At 41.3% G+C, this 22,529-nt stretch overlaps 1 protein-coding gene and 1 long non-coding RNA gene across 2 annotated transcripts in view; one reads left to right on the top strand and one right to left on the bottom strand.

The window, feature by feature from the left end:
* Window positions 1-22,529, bottom strand: part of cmya5 (cardiomyopathy associated 5) — a 102,510-nt gene that overhangs the window by 35,857 nt on the left and 44,124 nt on the right. The window lies entirely within an intron of this gene.
* LOC109615492 lies at window positions 1,071-1,473 on the top strand. The gene is made up of 3 exons (XR_002196477.1): window positions 1,071-1,143; window positions 1,234-1,350; window positions 1,431-1,473. It is a non-coding gene; the product is annotated as an uncharacterized LOC109615492 (long non-coding RNA).

Below are 22,529 nucleotides of genomic sequence, written 5' to 3'. Positions count from 1 at the left end.
AGATATCAGCGTCGTATCAGGACACTGGTGGCTTCATTTTTCACCAATGGAAAAGAGCGAAAGGGCGTCGTCCATTATATATACAGTCTATGGTAAAAGGCAGTAAAACAGATACATTTTGGCTTTATAAGCCTGGAGAGGTAAACAGGAAAATCAGTATCCAAACTTTAGTCACGGAGTTCCTAATAGACCAGTATTCCCTTTTTGAACAAAAGGTAAGTTTTATGATATTATATGTATTCTTTAAGAGTTACATTTGCTGAATACTATGATGAAATAGTATATTTCTTGCTTTTGTTTTTAATAAGTTTATCAAAAATGCCTTTTGCAGGTGTAACACTTTGTCGTGGTGTAGTGTTGAAGGAACCAGGCGCAGGCAGATATCGCGTTCGTTGGTTTTATTAAAAAACAAACAAACCAAACACGAACGGAAAACAATAACTAATCTACTGACTGAAAATAAAGTGCGCGACAACGCGACTTAACAACTAACATACAAACAACTCTCACCAGGATACAGACAGCAACAGCAACAATGATCCACAATGTGGGGAGCAGAGGGGAAATATTTAAACACATACAAACGATACAAATTGGGACCTGGAGTGGAAGATTGAAAACATGTGACAGTCCGGGATGTGTTTGTGAGATATGGGAACTTGAGAAATTATGGCACTGTAGCGCTGCTGCTCACCACACCATGACAGCAGGAGTGATAGATTTAACAACAACTTCACGGGCAGAAGTATTGGATATCGAGGAAGGCAATTCATCTCCGTCCAGATACTTCGTAAGTAAACAAATTATGCATAATTTACTGTAAGTTTTAATTAATGAATGGCAAATACTACTTATGTATAATTAAAACGATAATATTGTGATTACAGCTGACACGCCCCCACGGGATCCAGTTCTCTGTATAGTCCTTACGATCTACAATCCCATCAAGTAGCCCGCAGATCCGTGGAAAAGTTTAGTGTAAGAGAGGAAGATGATCCACTGCCATTCTGTACAGCCCCAGGATTTCAGATAGACAATTCACAAGACTTGTACCGACAGACAAGCCGCCTGTTGTGCCGGACAGAGAGACAGACTTCGACTGGTTAAATGATGACGGATGGGCTCAAGATACTTTTGAATATGGTATGTATAGTGTTATTATTTTTTCTTTTAAATATATATAAATTCAGCATGCATAATTTTATTAATATTCGTTTTAAAATCAAATTGCAGAGTTAGATGATCAACCGTCGGAAAACAATAGGCCTACGCGTGCCTCTCTACAGAAGGGGCGCCTTAACCAACAGATGCTGGACCAATTCTTTCATAACACACGAACTGTGAGGAATGGTAAGTAATAAAAGACGTTGTGATATATTATACTGTACTACAAGGCATCTATTAATTCGCTCTATTTCATGAAAACATAGCTGCATCTTCCGAAGAACCCCAAGGTGGCCATGGTGATGGATCTGAGACCAGAGAAGGTTGTGATGGCCAATATGACCCGCAAGGGGACAGTGGTGAAGTTGTGAATATCACCATTGATCAGGTCTGTCACAATTTAAGGAGACGGAGGCAAACACAGAGTCGAAAAACTGAGCTTTTAATGTAAACATAAAGAAAACAAAAAGTGTTGTGCACTAAGATACAAAACAGAATAAACACTGGAACATGGAACGCCACAGTAACAACACACAACACAATGACCGACCAGAAACACTGGGGCAGGATTAACTTAAATACACAGACTAACAAGGAGAACAGAAACAGAAATACAGTACCACGCAACCATTCTGATACTGATATAACCACTGATGAAGAATCTACACCAAACCATTCAAATTACTCATTGAGCGATGAAGATGAAAATTAAATACATTACCGTTTTCGAAAATACTTTTCTAGTGCTTTAATAGCAAGGCTATAAAGCATTGATTGATCAAATTAAGGAATTAAATCCTGAGCCCGTTCAGTGTCTTCTATACAACCAAATCCAGAGCCAGCTCGTTTAGAGCCACATGCTCCCCATTCAAGTTCATATATTAGACAAGGCAATAGTCTTGATAGAAATGTTAATATTGTTTATCGTAATAAATTCAACAATATTGAACAATATCCGACAGCATTTCAGTTTTACTCCCATTAATGAAATGTATTATTCTGGTTTCTATGTCAATCAGTTAGGTACGCTTACAGAACTGTTAGAAAGAGCTACTCTCTATGCTGAGGCTAGATATATACTACAGCTAGAAATTTGAGGGGATATTATTCAAGGCAATATTTCTCATGTTATGGTTAATGGTGATGCAAACATAGACCAGTTTCTGGCTATGATAGAACATCTTGTACAGTCCAATTTATCGATCTTAGCTGATCAAAATTTAGAACTGATTGTGCAAGTGGTGAGAAACCTACAAGGTGGTCGCAAGAGGAAGGTTCAGTCTGATGAAATCTGAAATAATAAACAGCAAAAGGGCCCATCTTATTATCCCTCAGAAATCAAACAACAATTTATGTTTTGCCATATGTTTGGCACATTTGATCTTCCCCGGTTGTACCGATATTGAGGGTTTACAGAAAGCTATTGATTTTCAAAGGGGTGTAGGTTTATCCATTTATCAAGATTTTGCTTTCTCTGATATAATAAAATGTGGAAACTTACTAGGTATAAAATTGTGGTTCTGTATCAGAGTAGACATGATTCAGCCATCTCGAAAGTCCAGAACACACCTACCCCCCATCTACAGATGCTGTATTTGTTTGTACATCCTGTCACATAGGCTATACTACACTCTGCGGGCATTCGTGTTTGTACAACAGCTCCATTTGCATTGATGCAGATTGCCCATATCAGCCCCTGCAGCTCACAAAGTGTCATGATTGTAACCGTACATCCCGTTCAGCTTATTGCTATGAAAAACACAAGCTTGCCTCATGGCATCCAGTGGCAGCTAATTTTGCCAGCTGGTGTGAAATCAATAAGAAATGCCCATTATGTCATGCCTAATATAGCTTAAAAAATGTAAATCCCGAACCACACAAATGTGCCATAAAGTGTTGTCTAATATATAAAGGGCTTTTGGATGACGTTGGTCTATTTGAGAAGCCTCTGAATGTTATATTCAATAATTGTTCAAAAAGAAGCCATATTTTTTTTTTTATATGACTACACAAAATGACTCTTCAGGCTTACACCTACCAGTATATGTGTGTAGCATGACCTTTAAGTCTAGCATGACCAAAGGGAGCCAATTGGCTAAGGGAGCCAATTGTGCCGTACAGTTTTTAAAACACTTTAGGAAGCCCTAATATAGGAAATATACACTAATCGCCCACAATTCACAAGCTTATGATTCCTACCTTCTTCTGAGCCCCTTGGTCAGACAGGGCATTACCCAAGGAATTACCCAAGGAAGCAAAGTGTTGTGTTTTGTGGATCAGACTTTTGATCAGCGATACATTGATAGCCTAAGTTTCTTGCCCATGAAACTGTCTCAAATGCCAGAGGCTTTGGGCTTCCAAAACTCAAGAAAAAAATATTTTTTTCCTCACATTTTCACTTCTGAGGAGAACCTCAATTACATTGGTCCTTATCCTGGTCCTGAAATGTATGGGGCTGATCAAATGTCAATCCATGACAGAGAAAGGTTTGTGACGTGGTACGAGAGATTTTGTATTGGACAATGATGTGGCTATTTTGCATGAAGGATGTCTCAAGTTCAGAGAGGAAGTAATGAATGATGCTGGCGTTGACCCCCTGAGTTGTATTACAATCGCATCAGTATGCATGAAGGCCTATCATACTAATTTTAAGACTGAGGAATCTATAGCCACGCCCTCACCTGATAACTACAGGAGGCAGTATAAAGCCTATTCAAGTGGCTGATTCCAGTGGTTAGAGTACATGGCTGAGACTAAAAACATCTTTATAAGGAAGGTGAGAGAAAGTTTGGGTCTTATCATGTAGATGGCTATGCAGCCGTTGATAGTGTTGAGACAGTTTTTAAGTACAACAGGTGTTTTTTCACGTTTGGATATCTTGCTTTTTGCCACAGGAAAAAATGCTCTTTTTAGCCCAAAAGAGCTTTGGAGACATGTATCGAGAGTTCCAAGATGAGCTCAAATCCTTACAGGCTAATTAAGGTTTGAAAGTGGTGGTATTATGGGAGCACGAGTAGCATCACTTGTAAAGATCAGATCCTGAAGTTCGAGCTTTTCTGCACAATTTTGGCATGCCAGAACCCCTTGAGTCCAGAGAGACCTTATTTGGTGGTCGCATAAATGCTTTGGTTTTAAGGTGTTTAGCCCAAGAGGATGAAACTGTAGAGTATAGTGACTTTAAATTCCTTAACTAGAAAATCTGACAAGACTCTCTCAAAACCTCTCAACGATACTCGCTTTGACATCATTTCCTGAAGCAAAATGTTTAATGTTGTACTTCTTCATTAACATTTCAAGATGTGAATGAAAAACTCCTTCCCCTTGTCCGTTCTGACTTTTTGTGGTGTCCTTCTTTTAATATGTCTTCAAATGCTCGCTTTACCTCGATAGCGCTTTTATTTCTCAGCACATAAATCCATGCATAATTGTTTAATACATCTATGCATGTTAACATAAATTTCATGTTATCATTTTACACATTGTAAGCACTGATGTCAACCAAATCCAGCTGAAATTGTGAATTTATATCATGAACGATAACTTTATTTCTTTGAAAATGTATAGCTACAGGCCTGTGTAGCGTGTATGTATCCTGGGCGAGCAGCCAGTCATCGGCCACGCCATTTTTGAGGATCTCCCTGGTTTTCTCCAAGTACGCTCATTTCAAACCTTTTCTACCCACATAAGCACCAGGGTTTGCCGGGTTGTAGTAAATGCTTTTCATAACCTGTTCAGACTTTGTAGAGCATTCCTGCAATAATGAGAATACATGTTTAATACATGTTTAACATCGTTGTATTTGAGTTTTTGAAATTACACATCCAAAAAATTCAGAAAAGTTAAACAAACATTCAGATTTTTCATAGGGCTTGTTTATATACATGTTAACATGAGAACTGAAGTTACCCGTCCTTAGACAACAGACTCTATGCTTTTATTGCACCATGACACCACTGCGTCGCATACAGCACCCTCATTAAATTTGTCCATGTATTCATCCCGGTTCTCGCTCAGTCTCTGTGTAATGTTCGTCTCCAACTTGAGCTCATGCAGAAGGTTATCAGCGGCCGCGTGAACATCAGTCATCGGTGCGTGAAAGCCTGATGCGTTCAAAGCCTTGACCAACATGTTTCAGTCGTCTGATGCATGCTTTGTGGAGAATAGCCCCAACAACATTTTCCAGAATCAAACCTAATGTTGCTTTGATGAACTTTTGGTGCAAGGTGTTTGTCCATTTTGTGATAACTCCTGTTAGTATTTGAAAGGTATGACATATTAAGAGGTCCTAGCTGATCACCAATCCGGTCAATCCAATGGTAGTTTCTGGTTGGGTATGCCGGTGGAATCGAGCTGTCGAGGTCATGGGTTCCGTAGAAGGCTTCAGCGTTGTCATCCCAGGCCTCACACAGCCAGTCCTCAGCCTTGGGTTCTTCAATCACCGCATGGTTGTAATCTTGATACATGTTTCGTAAATTCTTCCGACTGCTTGATAGTCACAGGCGGTCTGTCTGTTTTTATGCTGTTTGAGGATGGTGTTAACGTAAGGCAGGGCTTCAGGGTCTTTCGTCAGTCGAACAGTCCGCAGTCACAATCTAACCTGCTGACCTTTTCCGGAAATAGTTCCAATCTAACAGTCATACTGCTTCATCCCATCTACCGCATTATGTGGGCCTTGTTTTTCCAAAGGTATCCCATAAACTGGCATTAAAAACCATTTGATCTGTCACACCGGACTTAAACTCATGGCCTTCGGGTAATTCATAAAATGCAACCTCCGGTAGCTCTAGGTTGAAAGCATGGAACATTGTCCAATTTTCATTCCTGTGCCAACATATTCTGGTGTAGTTGATGGATTCGGGTTAAACTCTGCATCGGTTTCTTCGGGGCTGCCATGTTGATTGCATCTCTGCTGTCCAATTGTAATTTCTAACCAAATCACTGAGCTGCGTTTAAGATGTCAGCTTTCAACGGTGTTTCACCCAAAACATTGATCGCCGCCCAATCCACCATGTTTTGTATTGTGTAGGTAAGTTTACTCAGGCAAGACTGAATGACCATCACCGGTGTCTGCGTGGTTTAAATATACAGACCACACCAATCAACCCATAAAACATGAAAGGTTAACAACCACCGGTTGTAGGTCATCTGTTGTAACACTTGTCAGAAGATAAAACCCTGGAGGGTTTATAGAATTGCTGGACCCTGTCACCCTTTTGTTGAACACCATTCATCTTGCCGCTGACACAACATTTATTTATTGCCTGGGAATTTAAAATTCCGGAACCCTAAGACCCATTTGTTAAACATCAAACATAACCCACCTGTTATAACACTTGTCCGCGTTGCTCATCAGTCATTGTAAAACATCAAACACGTACACATGAATGTAATCATAAATTACAAAGTCACCGGACATGCATACGTCACTCCAGAAGTCCCACCCTAACACACATCATACAGGAAGTCCATACGTAACAACGGAAGTCCCACCCTACAAACCGGATGTCCCCCCCACCTGTCACATCAATCTAGAAGTCCTGCCCCCCATAAATCACCATTCTGACACATTATACCCTACATATACTACTGAGGAGGTATAAAAAGAATTACCTTAGGTCCCCCGGTAAGGTCAACTTATTGATTGCTGCCTTTACAACAGCCTACGGACGTCGTGCATTGTACAACCTGATGGACCAGCTACAGAGGCGCATTTACCTCCTACAAAATAATTCTGAGGGGTAAAAATGGGTTCCATCTTTAAAAAAAAAAGGTTTGACTCATGAAAACATTCTGGGTGGTGTATGACAAGTAGGAACTGCTAGCAGACAGTACCACATTGCCATTTGGGTTTTGATTACACAAGATGAATACTGTAGAAGATTTTGAACCACATCTAAAATGTCCTTTCTGCTCTGGTGGCAGGACCTTCCAGCAGAGGAAAAACTTTTTTTGTAAAACTTTTTTTTAGAAAATTCTGGACACTCAGAAATAGATACAATAGAAAAAACCTTGCCCACTATATTTTTTGCCACATTTTTTTAAAGTGGCTTGGCGATGCTAAAACCGCTCTTCATAAATGGGATCAGCATCCTAAATAGATAATGGAATATACCGACCAACCCTGAACGGTACATGGTAGGGGTTCCACAATAGCCTGGAAGCCCATTGCCCACTTGATCAACGTGGTAAGATATGTCACAATTAGGGTCAAGGAGCGGACTGTGTAACATCTTTTAAAAAACGCATGGGACGAAAATTGAGTTTTGCCCCAATCGAATACTATATTTTGATTCTGATCTGTCTTAATCTTAACCTGAATGCTTTCAATATACCTTTTCGCTACCGGTAGTGCATGTGGCTGTGCATGATTAATTGTGACGACACCACTGTCTGTTCCCTCTATATGAACTGTATGTAGGAGTGGCACAAAACTATCTCCGACCCTTGGATAAGATATAATATCCATATACAAAAACATGTTATAAAATGTATACAGCATTATATATCATATATACCATTTATATCTACGGGCAATGGGCACAATTTTTATTTTGCCTGTAGCCACCTGATATGACTCATACCTAATACTTAGGCTAAACAACCATGAGTCATGATGGCGGAATGGGTTTCCTCACTAATAATTATCACTCACCTTTGAACTATGTCATAATCAAAAATTATGCCTTTAACCTTCTCATTTAAGGCCTGGTTCATCTCATAACAGCCCCATCTATGTTTGTATAGTAGCTGGTTCTAAGTTTGATAGCTACAGGAGGCTTCAACTCTTCTGTAGAATCTTTTTTTTTTTACGATATTTGCCCAACTATGTGGATATATTATCTCAACGAGACCTACTTCCCAGGCCCCTTGCAATTCTATCGGCTTGGCAAAAGTAGTTCTGAAATTGGAGCTCTGATTATTTGGGTATATGCCACCAGAGGCATTTCTGGGCAGTGTCAGATAAAACCTAGAGGTTTCCATTATCTACTAATCACTTGTGAATAACTCCCCCGTAGAGTTTGTGATTTTATGAGTCTTATACTTCAGATTACAAGTTTTTCCAGCAAACGAATACGTGCTTTTTTCCATTTACTTTCTTTCCTTTCATAATTTCCTCTACGTGAAATACCTTGTCTTTAGTTATCTTAACCTTTTGAAGTTCTTTCTCATAAAAAGTACCCTCTATAGATTCACCCTCATAGTCATTTATTTTATAAACCGGTGGTATACGGGGAAGACATTCTGTCACTGTAAACAATTTGTCACTGAAGCCCTGCTGGTATTTTTTATCAAATACACCTTGCAACTTTGAGATATGTACAATGTCGCCTTTTTCTAATTTAAAGAAAATAGTTTTCTTCCAAGGAAGGGGAAACAAACCATAAAGGATTTTAAAGACTTCAAATGTGTTCCAAGATGTGACGTCTGATGGCTTCATATGTATACATTTATGATAGCAATCATTATAACTCATTACTAAATCCTGAATCACATCAACATATCTATGTGTACTATGAGCTGTAAAATCTCTCCACATCCTGTCTTTCAAAGTCCTGTTATATCGTTATATCGGCTAATCGGCTGCTATCATCAGATACCATCCTTAAAACAAATCTTGTTTACTCTGAGAGCACCACCGAGAGCTCAATTCCAAGCCTGTGGACAGCTGCAGGCACCTGCTCACACCAACGATATCATCTGTCATCAGAGCACCCTTGGGTCAGGTCTAAAAAACTGTAACCAACCACACGCGGGCCCCCTGTTGGAGGAACCATGTACTGCGTGCCCTGGGAAACGCGGAGTGGACTCTACTGCTCTGCGCTCTCTGGCAAAGTGGACCCCATCTTTAATGTTTAGAATGGAATTGTTAAATTGTCAATCACTTACCAATAAGGCATCTTTTATACACAACTATATTTTCGATCAGAAGCTTGACATTATCTGCCTCACTGAGACCTGCCATAAATCGGAAGTGTATTCTGCACTAAATGAAGCGTGCCCCCCTGGCTATTCATACCTGGAAAAAGCTAGGGGTAATGGACGTGGAAGGGGTTTGGCGGTTATTTATCGCTCTGATTTGCACCTGTCCTCAGTGACCTTGCCAAAGCTGTCATCATTTGAATGCTTGGCTTTTACATGTAAAAAACCCATGCCCCTTACAACCATTCTCATATACCGGCCACCTAAATCACACCCATGTTTTATTTCAGAATTAACTGAACTACTTCTGTCAGTGTGTACCACATCAAACAATGTGGAAATTCATGGAGACTTTAATATCCATGTTAATTCTCCCACAAGTCTAGACACTACTGAACTATTACAACTTCTTGATACATTTAATACACTTAAACTCATGACAGTACCTACCCATACAAAAGGACATACATTAGACCTCATTATAACACATTTTTCTGTAAACAATGTTCATGTACATGATTTAGGCATATCTAATCACAATGCCATATCATTAGATTTTTCAGTTCTGACTTCACTTAATAAGCCTAATCACAAAATCTGCTTTCGCAAAACAAAAGAAATTAACCCTGAACACTTGTCTCATGACCTACAAAACCTGGCCATATTCGCCTATCACTCTGCTCCTGACGCGCTTGTCGACCATTACAATATTGGACTGCAAGAGATAGTTGATGCCCATGCGCCCCTCAAGACTCGGACTGTAACATTTACACGTTCTGCTCTGTGGTACACTGGTGCGTTGTGTAGACAGAAGGCGGCTGGGAGGGTCCTTGAGAGGCGCTATGTTGCCTCTGGGCTGACTGTCCATAAAATTGCTTATAGAGAGCACCAAAGAGCATATTCCAAATTACTCAGTCAGGCACGGTCACAATACTATTCCAACATCATCAACAATAATCCAGGAAATTCAAAACAGCTTTTTAAAACAATAAATTATCTTCTCAGTCCACCAAACCCAAGGCAAAATAACAATACTGAGGACCAGTGTAATACATTCCTTGATTCATTCATCACAAAAATAACTACCATCCACTCTAACCTAATACCTGGCAACATCATTCCATCCATCCCCCTAACCTCAGTACCAACATTCTCTCATTTCATTCTCCCCACACACAGACAGGTTGAGACTCTCATACACAACATGAGACCCTCAACGTGCTCATTGGATCCATTTCCCACATCCCTTATCAAATCAAATATGTGTTATAGCAGGTGAGAAAGGACCCAAAAATGAAATGTAATAATGCAATGTCTTTAATGATGAAAGAGTAACAGTCCAGGTGAACAGAAATCCTCTTCTATAAATAACAAACAGAAATTGCTGGCGATACGGGCGTTAGGCGAGCTAAAGAGATATTCCAGAAACAGAAGCAGGGTACACCAAAAGGTCCAGGTCTAGCGGCGTATAATCTCGGGTCTCACAGGATACAGCAGATCCAAACAGGACTAAGGCAGGAAGGGAAACAAACAGGTGAAAGGGAGCGCCTCTTGCATAGAAAACTCACGGAATAATCTGGCAAAGAAGCAGGGAAAAGGAGAGCTAGAAGTAGCAAACACAATCAGGGGGGGAGAGAGAACAGGTGTGGGAGAATTAGCGCGATCGCTGGTTGCAACAAGAAACAGCTGAGGGTGAATGAAGGTGCATGTGGTGTGTGTGTGCGTCATGGGGAGTGTGTGTGTGTGAGCGTGTGTAAGAGCGAGTGTGGCCAGAAGAGGGAGAAAGGATACCAGAACCATGACAATATGACCTTCTTTAGCCCTCTCATCACCACCATCATAAACTCTTCCCTGCAAACTGGCCATCTTCCGATCTCTCTGAAATTTGCACTTATCAACCCTCGGCTTAATAAACCCTATCAAATGACCGGCCCATCTCTAACCTTCCATTTCTTTCTAAAGTCATTGAAAAAGTCGTCAACATTCAAATCCACAATCACCTTCGCTCACACAGTCTTTATGAAAAATTCCAGTCTGGCTTCCGCCCATAGTACAGAGACAGCTCTGGTCAGGGTCACAAAAGATCTGCTTGTGGCTGCTGACCAGGGTTTTCCATCCCTCCTGCTCTTGGACCTCTCAGCCGCCTTCGACACCGTCAGCAACACTTTATCGGTATTTCACACACAGCACGTGGTTTCAGTCCTACCTGACTGATAGAGTTGCGTATGTCATCCTGGGTGGAGCCAGGTTGAGGCCCTACACAGTTACATGTGGAGTGCCTCAGGGTTCGGTCCTCATTGGGACCCCACACCAACTTCGATCCTTCCCCCTGACCGTTTACAAATTTTCTGGCCATGATGTTCCTCTTACATCCTCTATAACAAACTTGGGGGTTCAGTTCAACCCCCACCTATCATTTAACACCCACATCCAATTTATCTGTAAGAGTGCATTCTTTCACCTCCGAACATTGCCCCTTTCTCTCTCTTTCTGATGCAGAGAAGTTGGTCCATGCCCTTGTCTCCTCCAGACTTGATTGCTGCAACGCACTCCTCATCGGGATCCCTGGCAGGAGCCTTCAGAGACTGCAGTACATCCAGAATTGCGCTGCCAGGGTCCTGATGAGGGTGCGTAAAACTGAGCACATAACACCCATCCTCTATAAACTCCACTGGCTTCCTGTTAGGCTCAGGATTGAGTATAAGATCTGTCTCCTTACCTATCAGTGTGTCTACGGCAGTGCACCATTATACCTCAAAGAACTTATCAAAAGGCATAATCCAACCCAACATCTCCGTTCCTCTGACAGCCACACACTCCAGGTCCCCAAGTCCAAACTCCGCACTATCGGAGATAGGGCCTTCCAGGCGGCTGTGCCTCGACTGTGGAATTCCCTCCCCAACCACCTGAGGTCGGCACAGTCTTTAGAGGTTTTTAAAAAATAAACTAAAGACCTACTTATTTTCTAATGCATTTTCTTAATATAATTTTGTTTTTATACTGTTTTCAACTGTTCTTATGTTTTAGTATTTTTATCTGTGCACCTGTAGCACTTTGAGATGTGTCCTTCACGTGTAAAGTGCAATACAAATAACATTTATTATTATTATTATTATCTAAAGTTATCAGTTGTACCCATTTATGAGCCATACGCACACAATCAAAGATTTCCTCAATTCTTTGCACATGTTCAACATTAAAAAAAGTTTTGTATGTGTCATACACTTTTCTTTCAATAATTTGCATCATAAGATCTGTAACATTTCTCTGACTGTTCTCTGAAATAACATACATAAACAGTTGCACATTATATCAATTAAATATCAGTTATGGGTTTCAGGAGACAGATTTTGTTGTCGCCCGTGATGGAGTTTGATTCTTTCAACTCATTTAAAAGAACCTCTGAAATTCCACGAATCCGAGCTGGTTCAACTTGAAATCCCAAGGATTTCAGGGCTCTGGTCAATGCAGGTATGAATCGATACCTGCATTGACCGACCGCAATCGCTTGACCAGCTCTTCAAAATTGCAGCTAAAGCAGTATTTGGGACAATCATAGAGGCATGGTTAATGCGTTCTCTCTGAGGAACTTGATAGGCTTTCCCATTTGATCTCCATACTTGTATAGCAAGTGTAGCCTTTCATACTTTTCTTCATTTCAAGACGCACCACATGATGAAATACTTCCCAGTCGTTGATATGCAATTCAACCCCAACTGTTGCATTTGTATATTCAGTTCCTATGGCTAAACTGTACAGCTTTACTTTAGAGGCCGGGTAATCAAACACAAAGTCTAACATACTCCCATTAGGTATGTCATGCTGATCTGTTAACAGCTTAAAGGACGGCACTTGAGTTCTATACAAATTGAAGAAATGCTTCTTTGGAGCATCGTAGATTTCTGGTTCACATCCTCCCACTTTTGTATCCTCCATTCTGCAACCTGTTTCATAAGTCAGGGCTACCACAGGTGTATCAATCAATATCGAAGCCATTGTTGCTCTCACTATTCACACACAATCCTGCACTTTATACAGATCTTGAAATCCTGTGGAACCATCCCTGGTCAACCAACCTTCTGGGGAAAGAGGGGGCAAGCCGTGATCCCTTAGTCAATGTACAGACACATACACAATTTCTCCTTAGGCATCATGAAGGTCATAAAACCTAAATCGGTCTCTTCCTAACATGAGGTAGGAACCCTGGCAAACTCATGATCCCTTACTCAATGCACAGAAAACAAAGTCAATTTTAATGCACAAACCCCCCCTTAGGTAACCTAAGGTCATAAAATCTAAAAATATGCACAATAAGACCATAAACAATTCCCCACTTAGGCATCCTAAGTCCCTGTTCTAAATATAAATAGTCTTAAAAATATATATCTATATTTAATTATGCCCTAGGGCTCTAATTACACATTAATATCTATATTTAGCCACGCCTAAGAACTCAAAGGTAAAAAAAAAAGGTCAATCAAACACAGGCCTTTGAAGTTGGCACTAGGAATATTCTATAACTCTCTTCTATTGCTATTTCCAATGCATTTTGCTATATTTTCTATTACAATGAATTTAATGTACGTTTCCATGGAAAACAAGGACATTTATAAGTGACTCCAAACATTAGTTTAATGGTAGTGTACACACACACACATATACAGTGGGGAGAACAAGTATTTGATACACTGCCGATTTTGCAGGTATTCTTACTTACAAAGCATGTTGAAGTCTGTAATTTGTATCATTGGTACTCTTTAACTGGGAGTGACAGAATATAAAACAAAAATCCAGAAAATCACATTGTATGATTTTTAAGTATTTAATTAGCATTTTATTGCATGACTTAAGTATTTGATACATCAGAAAAGCAGAACTTAATATTTGGTACAGAAACCTTTGTTTGCTATTACAGAGATCATATGTTTCCTGTAATTCTTGACCAGGTTTGCACACACTGCAGCAGGGATTTTGGCCCACTCCTCCATACAGACCTTCTCCAGATCCTTCAGGTTTCGGGGCTGTCGCCGGGCAATACGGACTTTCAGCTCCCTCCAAAGATTTTCTATTGGCTTCAGGTCTGGTGACTGGCTAGGCCACTCCAGGACCTTGAGATGCTTCTTACAGAGCCACTCCTTAGTTGCCCTGGCTGTGTGTTTCTGGTCGTTGTCATGCTGGAAGACCCAGCCACGACCCGTCTTCAATGCTTTTACTGAGGGAAGGAGGTTGTTGGCCAAGATCTCACGATACATGGCCCCATCCATCCTCCCCTCAGTACGGTGTAGTCGTCCTGACCCCTTTGCAGAAAAGCATCTCCAAAGAATGAGGTTTCCACCTCCATGCTTCACGGTTGAGATGGTGTTCTTGGGGTTGTACTCATCCTTCTTCTTCCTCCAAACACGGTGAGTGGAGTTTAGACCAAAAACCTCTATTTTTGTCTCATCAGACCACATGACCTTCTCCCATTCCTCCTCTGGATCATCCAGATGGTCATTGGCAAACTTCAGACGGGCCTGGACATGTGCTGGCTTGAGCAGGGGGACCTTGCGTGCACTGCAGGATTTTAATCCATGACGACGTAGTGTGTTACTGTGACAACGGCGCCCTCTGCTGCTTCACCTCCCCCTGCAGCAGACAGGCTCCAGCGTTCGACTTCACCGGCCTTCTGACACCACCGTCCATCTCATCATGCATTTCACCTGTGTCTCGTTTAGCGCACCTGGTTCTCATCATCATGTCAAAAGAGCTGTGTTACGCTTCGTAGCAACATATTATTTCCACGCAATAGTATTAAAAGATACTACCCATCACGCCGTTCTCCTGCTCCTCCTTATTCCGCAACCCGAAGACGTGACAATTACTAATGGTTTTCTTTGAGACACTGGTCCCAGCTCTCTTCAGGTCATTGACCAGGTCCGGCTGTGTAGTTCTGGGCTGATCCCTCACCTTCCTCATGATCATTGATGCCCCACGAGGTGAGATCTTGCATGGAGCCCCAGACCGAGGGAGATTGACCGTCATCTTGAACTTCTTCCATTTTCTAATAATTGCGCCAACAGTTGTTGCCTTCTCACCAAGCTGCTTGCCTATTGTCCTGTAGCCCATCCCAGCCTTGTGCAGGTCTACAATTTTATCCCTGATGTCCTTACACAGCTCTCTGGTCTGGGCCATTGTGGAGAGGATGGAGTCTGTTTGATTGAGTGTGTAGACCGTTGTCTTTTACAAAGTTCAAACAGGTGCAGTTAATACAGGTAATGAGGAGGGCTTCTTAAAGAAAAATTAACAGGTCTGTGAGAGCCGGAATTCTTACTGGTTGGTAGGTGATCAAATACTTATGTCATGCAATAAAATGCTAAATAATTATTTAAAAATCATACTGTGGTTTTCTGGATTTTTGTTTAAGATTCCGTCTCTTACAGTTGAAGTGTACATATGATAAAAATTACAGACCTCTACATGCTTTGTAATGATAGGAAATGGGCATGAGAAACTTTGAACTCTGAACAAAGGACCATAGATAGGACGTGTTGTTATTGATGGGCCCCACACATCTTGTCCATACATTCTGTCCATATCTCCTGCTAGGAGTTGCCCATGTGACTGTCATAGATTCTATCGATAGACCCATGGACCATAGGGCAGGTTGGAACATACCATGATAATAGACTGTGTAATGGTTGGCTACAATCATATGTATCCTGGCATAAAAGACTGTGTTGCCTCTGTAATTATGGAAGAGATAGAAATGAGAAATGGAAGGTCAACATCATTGACTCATGCTGAATAAAGATGGCTCTCCCCTGACTTCTGGTTGCCTTTATTTTGTTGATGGATCAAACTTGGACAGACCCTAACAGTAAGTAGGAAAACCTGCAAAATTGGCAGTGTATCAAATACTTATTCTCCCCACTGTATGTTATTCAGATTTTTGTTATAGCCAGCATAAACGCTTGAAGCACCACAAAAGTATGGATCGTTGGGTTTGCAGGTGTGATCGATTACAGCCGTTATTACAATGTTAGTATTAACAACTATAAAGCTCACAGGTGCACGGCTAACATGTGTCCCAATTGTAACGTGGATCTGGCGGTTGAAATGAATCATCAGTGTTTTATAAAACCCTCCAAGCCCGAGGACCCCAGTGAGCTCTACATATTATATGATTGTGAGACAATTGCCAATCCGGTGAATTTTGTGTGCACAATAAGCTTTGATAATGAGATGTGGTGTTCAGCCGGAGATGGTTGTGTCACTGCATTGTTCCAAAAGTTTAGGCAACCGAAATATAATGAATACACATTTATAGCACACAACTCTAAAGGTTTTGATTGTTTCATCTTGATGCAGTACCTTGCTAACAATGGTATTGGCACAACACTTTTTGTTAATGGTAGCAAGCTCATGATTTTTAAAGACAGCACATTCAATCAGAGATAGTCATTGCTTCCTATGATGAAGCTGTCTGCCTTTCCAAGTGCTATGGGTTTTAAGGATTCGAAAAAAGGCTACTTTCCTTACAAGTTTAACATCAAGCAGAATGAGAACTATGTTGGCCCCCATCTGGAACCGCATTACTATGGTGTGAATACCATGATGGCAAAAAAAAAAAAGATTAGTTTTTGCAATGGTATGCAACTGTTTCCACAGACCCCTTTGTCATGCAGGATGAAATAAAGGCTTACTGCGTGAAAGATGTGGTCATCTTGAGAGAGGGTTGTATGCGCTACTGATTCGAGTTCCTGGAGTGTGGTGGTGTTGACCCATTCCGGTCAATTACGATTGCTTCGGCTTGCATAAAAGTCTTTTGCAACAGACCCTTCACCAAGGACACCATTGCATTGGTTCCCTCAGACAACTACAACCATTGTCAGAAGACATTCTCAAGCAGCTCAATCCAGTGGCTTGAATATGTGGCATCCGATGAGAATATATCAATACAGCACGCCCTGAACAGGGGTGAAGTGAACATCGGTGCCTACTACGTTGATTGATATGCTGAACGCGATGGGTTGAGCACGGCCTATGAATTTCTATGCTGTTTCTGGCACGCTCATCCAAAGTGTCATTGTTCAGCAAGCATCAATCCAGTGACAAAGATTCAATACGGGTTGATGCACCACCAATGGCTGACAAAGCTAGAGGCTTTAAAAGAACAACACAACGTACATGTTCAATACATATGGGAGTGTGAGTGGAATCAGCTTAAAAACACATCTGCAGATGTCAAAGCTTTCTTGAAGACCTTTGATGCTCCAGAGCGCCTTGATCCTCGGGACTGACTTCTCGTACCAACGCAATTCATTTGATGTTTAAGGCTCGAGAAGGGGAGACAATTCAGTATAACGATGTCTATACGTCTAACGTTACCCATTATGCAACAAGACAAAGACTTATCCGATTGGGCATCCAGACATAATCTTTCAAGATTTTAAACCGCTAGACACCTACCTTGGTATTGTTAAGGCTACATTGTGTCCACCGAATGGCCTTTATCACCCTGTTTTACCGCACAGGGTCGGCAGTAAGCTGTTCTTTCCCTTGTGTAGATAATGTGCAGAGTCTGAAAATCAGGTAACTGATTGTTCACATGCTGATTCAGAAAGATCTTTTACCGGTGCCTGGGTTTCTATTGAGCTGGTTAAGGCTGTTGAGAAAGGTTATTGCATTGTGAAAATATTTGAAGTCTGGGATTTCACCAGGACATCAGATTATCTTTTTGCAGATTACATGAGAACATACCTGAAGCACAAGCAGGAAGCTAGCGGCTTCCCGCCATTTGTGGTTGACGATGAGGCTAAAGACCAGTATATCCGTGAATATCATGAAAAATAAGGAAAACAATGTCGTAAACAGTGCTAGGCGATCTTTGGCTATATTGGCAATGAATAGTCTTTGGGGTAAGATGGGTGAGCAGACTAACCTTATGAACACAATGCTAATTACAGATCCGGAGCAGTTTAGCCACTACCTTTTTTCCAGTGAAATAGAAGTTGGTTATTCCTCTTTCATCTCAGACACAGTTGTGATGGTACAGTGGCGTTAAACAAAACAGACACCAATCAAACTACGTAACGGCAACATTTGTATTGCCGCCTTCACAACCGCTTATGCTAGACTCGAAGTTAGATAGACGTGTACTCTACACAGACACTGGTTCCGTGGTCTTTGTCACACGCCTTGGGGATTGGGTACCCCCACTGGGGCAATTCTTGGTCGACTTGATCGATGAGTTACCGGATGGTGACAGCATCGCTCAATTTGTTAGTGGCGGGCCAAATACATACGGTAATAAAACCGTTAAAGGTCTGACCTTCCTCAAAGCAAAAGGCATTACGCTCAACAGCTACAACACAACCATTGTTAACTTGGAGACACTAAGACGACTGGTTGATAACTGAATGGGGAGAGGGTGGTGATGATGATCACGTCCATGCTAATGCAGACAACTGGGAAAAGAACATTCACATTTAAAAGCAGATTAGTATTTTAGGCAGACAGATATACCCCGGTCTTGGGAAAACATGTAATATCCGGGGGGTTCACCACACCGGTCAAATCTGCGGTATTAATTTCCACACCGTTTTCGTAATAGTAGTCAACCATGACTTGTCTCCAGTTTGACACTTCAACAATGGAGTCAAAGATTGAATAAACAACCAAATTAATTGTGTGGGGTAGTGGTTGACTGAAACTTATCTCAAGTCGTACATTCCTTGACTTGATCAAGGATAGGTGTTGACCACATTCCTCATCCGGTGCACAGTTGAATGGTTAAAGTGCATAGCCGTGTAAGAAGTCCGAACTGTCAATAGCCAAGGCTTGGTCCTTTAGGTTTTTTTCTGAAGCTAAAGCAAATTGGTAAAATTCTCGCATTGCTGACCCTGTTGTGTAATTTGGTTGGTTTGCTAGGAAATTGCTGACCATCTACACACATAGCCATAAACTCAAAATTGTAAAGTTTGAAATTAAATGGATTTTTTGTGTAACTCCCTGTAAAAATGTCATTGTCCACCAATCCGATGACAATACATTTTGGCAGAGGTCCTAAAAATAGGTTTTCCTGTTTGCAAACGCGACCCCAAGACCAGTAAACTAAAGTCTTCATACACACTCTTTCAATTGGGTACTTGGCATTGGTTGAGAGTAGCGCTTGAGCGTGTCCAATTTTCAGGCTGGCAAAACAGACACTTTCTTGAAAACAGTGACGCAGATAATATATTCAAACATTAACACCCATCCCGGACCCCCATAAGGCGGAACTCATCTTTACCACGGACCATCCTCACCTTTATGTCAACGCCGTTTAACATGAGTTTCTTTTGAAAGAAGATATCGCTATGAACAGGGCCGATCATTTCAAATGCGGTACTATCCGCTGAATAGGCAGCCCTTTTCGTGAGTCCATCATTCTTGCCTGCAGGGTCCGTAACATCCATGTGACCTGTTGAGTCCTTGTAAAACAATCCAGCTGAAAACTGTGTCTTTAAAATATCACATCCATAATTTAGAATGCTCTCTGTAACAGCTCTGTAGGGGTATGTGTTGCTACTCTGACTAATTAAACGATCACCCAAAGAGACATCCACTTGTGAAAATAGGTGGCTATCGGATAGTTGATAACCCCAACACATGCTCCGGCATCAATATTAGTTCTGTCCGGTTTAGTGACTTTTACGCGTAGGTAGGACAAAGTATTGTTTAGATCAACGTAGTCTTTGCCTTTCCCGGCAATAAAGAACTCCAGAGGGGCTGCGTCTGATATTGCTGATAGGGTCGGTATTTCAATGTATGTATTTTTCTCAATAGATGTCTGTGTGAAGGGAACTGTGAATAAATCCAACTCTGTTTTCATACATTCACCAGACATACGGTGTAGGAGTGCCATCTTTCTAAAATATATTCTTAATCAGCTTTGCGGTGTTCCCTTTGAGTGTCCTCCAAGCTGTATATCTTCTTTTAACCGTGGCTCTTGTGTTTGTCTCATTCTTGTGTTTTTTACTGTTTGGTAGGCTCCTCCTACCAGGTGGTGTCTTTCTAACATCTCGAGTCATAACCATCAATCGTCCTGCTTTTTTGTTTGTCGTTACATAACACTGTTGACAACATCGCCAAATATATTCCTAGCCGTATCCTTCAGATGTGGTTTTGCTATTGAGAACCCTCAATTCAAGAAAGGTATTGCCATCCGGAAAAGCCCTCAGAAAAGGCCCCCTAGACCAGCCACATACATTGCAGCGCTACCATGATACCCCGTTAAACCGTTACCGGCCTGTGTTGTGTAGTATTCAACATACCTTTGAGGATCATCATAGAGTTTCTGAGGCTGCATCTTAAAATCTAAAAGATTGTTTGACGGGTCTGAAGTGTAATTTTGCAATCACCTTCCCCACTGCAAATGAAACCAGCTGGTTTTGATCAGATTTTACCTCAATACAGATCTCATCAAATTGACTCTTACTAAGAGGTACGTAGTGTGGCTTGTTATACGTCACTGTGACAACTTCATACTTTTTCCCAGCAATATGTACAGTTTGATCAAGGATAGGTGTTGACCACATTCCTCATCCGGTGCACAGTTGAATGGTTAAAGTGCATAGCCGTGTAAGAAGTCCGAACTGTCAATAGCCAAGGCTTGGTCCTTTAGGTTTTTTTCTGAAGCTAAAGCAAATTGGTAAAATTCTCGCATTGCTGACCCTGTTGTGTAATTTGGTTGGTTTGCTAGGAAATTGCTGACCATCTACACACATAGCCATAAACTCAAAATTGTAAAGTTTGAAATTAAATGGATTTTTTGTGTAACTCCCTGTAAAAATGTCATTGTCCACCAATCCGATGACAATACATTTTGGCAGAGGTCCTAAAAATAGGTTTTCCTGTTTGCAAACGCGACCCCAAGACCAGTAAACTAAAGTCTTCATACACACTCTTTCAATTGGGTACTTGGCATTGGTTGAGAGTAGCGCTTGAGCGTGTCCAATTTTCAGGCTGGCAAAACAGACACTTTCTTGAAAACAGTGACGCAGATAATATATTCAAACATTAACACCCATCCCGGACCCCCATAAGGCGGAACTCATCTTTACCACGGACCATCCTCACCTTTATGTCAACGCCGTTTAACATGAGTTTCTTTTGAAAGAAGATATCGCTATGAACAGGGCCGATCATTTCAAATGCGGTACTATCCGCTGAATAGGCAGCCCTTTTCGTGAGTCCATCATTCTTGCCTGCAGGGTCCGTAACATCCATGTGACCTGTTGAGTCCTTGTAAAACAATCCAGCTGAAAACTGTGTCTTTAAAATATCACATCCATAATTTAGAATGCTCTCTGTAACAGCTCTGTAGGGGTATGTGTTGCTACTCTGACTAATTAAACGATCACCCAAAGAGACATCCACTTGTGAAAATAGGTGGCTATCGGATAGTTGATAACCCCAACACATGCTCCGGCATCAATATTAGTTCTGTCCGGTTTAGTGACTTTTACGCGTAGGTAGAACAAAGTATTGTTTAGATCAACGTAGTCTTTGCCTTTCCCGGCAATAAAGAACTCCAGAGGGGCTGCGTCTGATATTGCTGATAGGGTCGGTATTTCAATGTATGTATTTTTCTCAATAGATGTCTGTGTGAAGGGAACTGTGAATAAATCCAACTCTGTTTTCATACATTCACCAGACATACGGTGTAGGAGTGCCATCTTTCTAAAATATATTCTTAATCAGCTTTGCGGTGTTCCCTTTGAGTGTCCTCCAAGCTGTATATCTTCTTTTAACCGTGGCTCTTGTGTTTGTCTCATTCTTGTGTTTTTTACTGTTTGGTAGGCTCCTCCTACCAGGTGGTGTCTTTCTAACATCTCGAGTCATAACCATCAATCGTCCTGCTTTTTTGTTTGTCGTTACATAACACTGTTGACAACATCGCCAAATATATTCCTAGCCGTATCCTTCAGATGTGGTTTTGCTATTGAGAACCCTCAATTCAAGAAAGGTATTGCCATCCGGAAAAGCCCTCAGAAAAGGCCCCCTAGACCAGCCACATACATTGCAGCGCTACCATGATACCCCGTTAAACCGTTACCGGCCTGTGTTGTGTAGTATTCAACATACCTTTGAGGATCATCATAGAGTTTCTGAGGCTGCATCTTAAAATCTAAAAGATTGTTTGACGGGTCTGAAGTGTAATTTTGCAATCACCTTCCCCACTGCAAATGAAACCAGCTGGTTTTGATCAGATTTTACCTCAATACAGATCTCATCAAATTGACTCTTACTAAGAGGTACGTAGTGTGGCTTGTTATACGTCACTGTGACAACTTCATACTTTTTCCCAGCAATATGTACAGTTTGCAACAGCGGGACTTGACTGTCACCAACACGTTGATAATCAATTATATCTGTGTAGATGTATAGGGTGATAAACCCAGCCAGAATATCTGTGGGGAATG

The sequence above is a fragment of the Esox lucius genome, chromosome 13 (assembly GCF_011004845.1).
Source record: "Esox lucius isolate fEsoLuc1 chromosome 13, fEsoLuc1.pri, whole genome shotgun sequence".
NCBI classification, from domain to species: Eukaryota; Metazoa; Chordata; class Actinopteri; order Esociformes; family Esocidae; genus Esox; species Esox lucius.
This window is presented reverse-complemented; position numbering and strand designations above follow the sequence as displayed.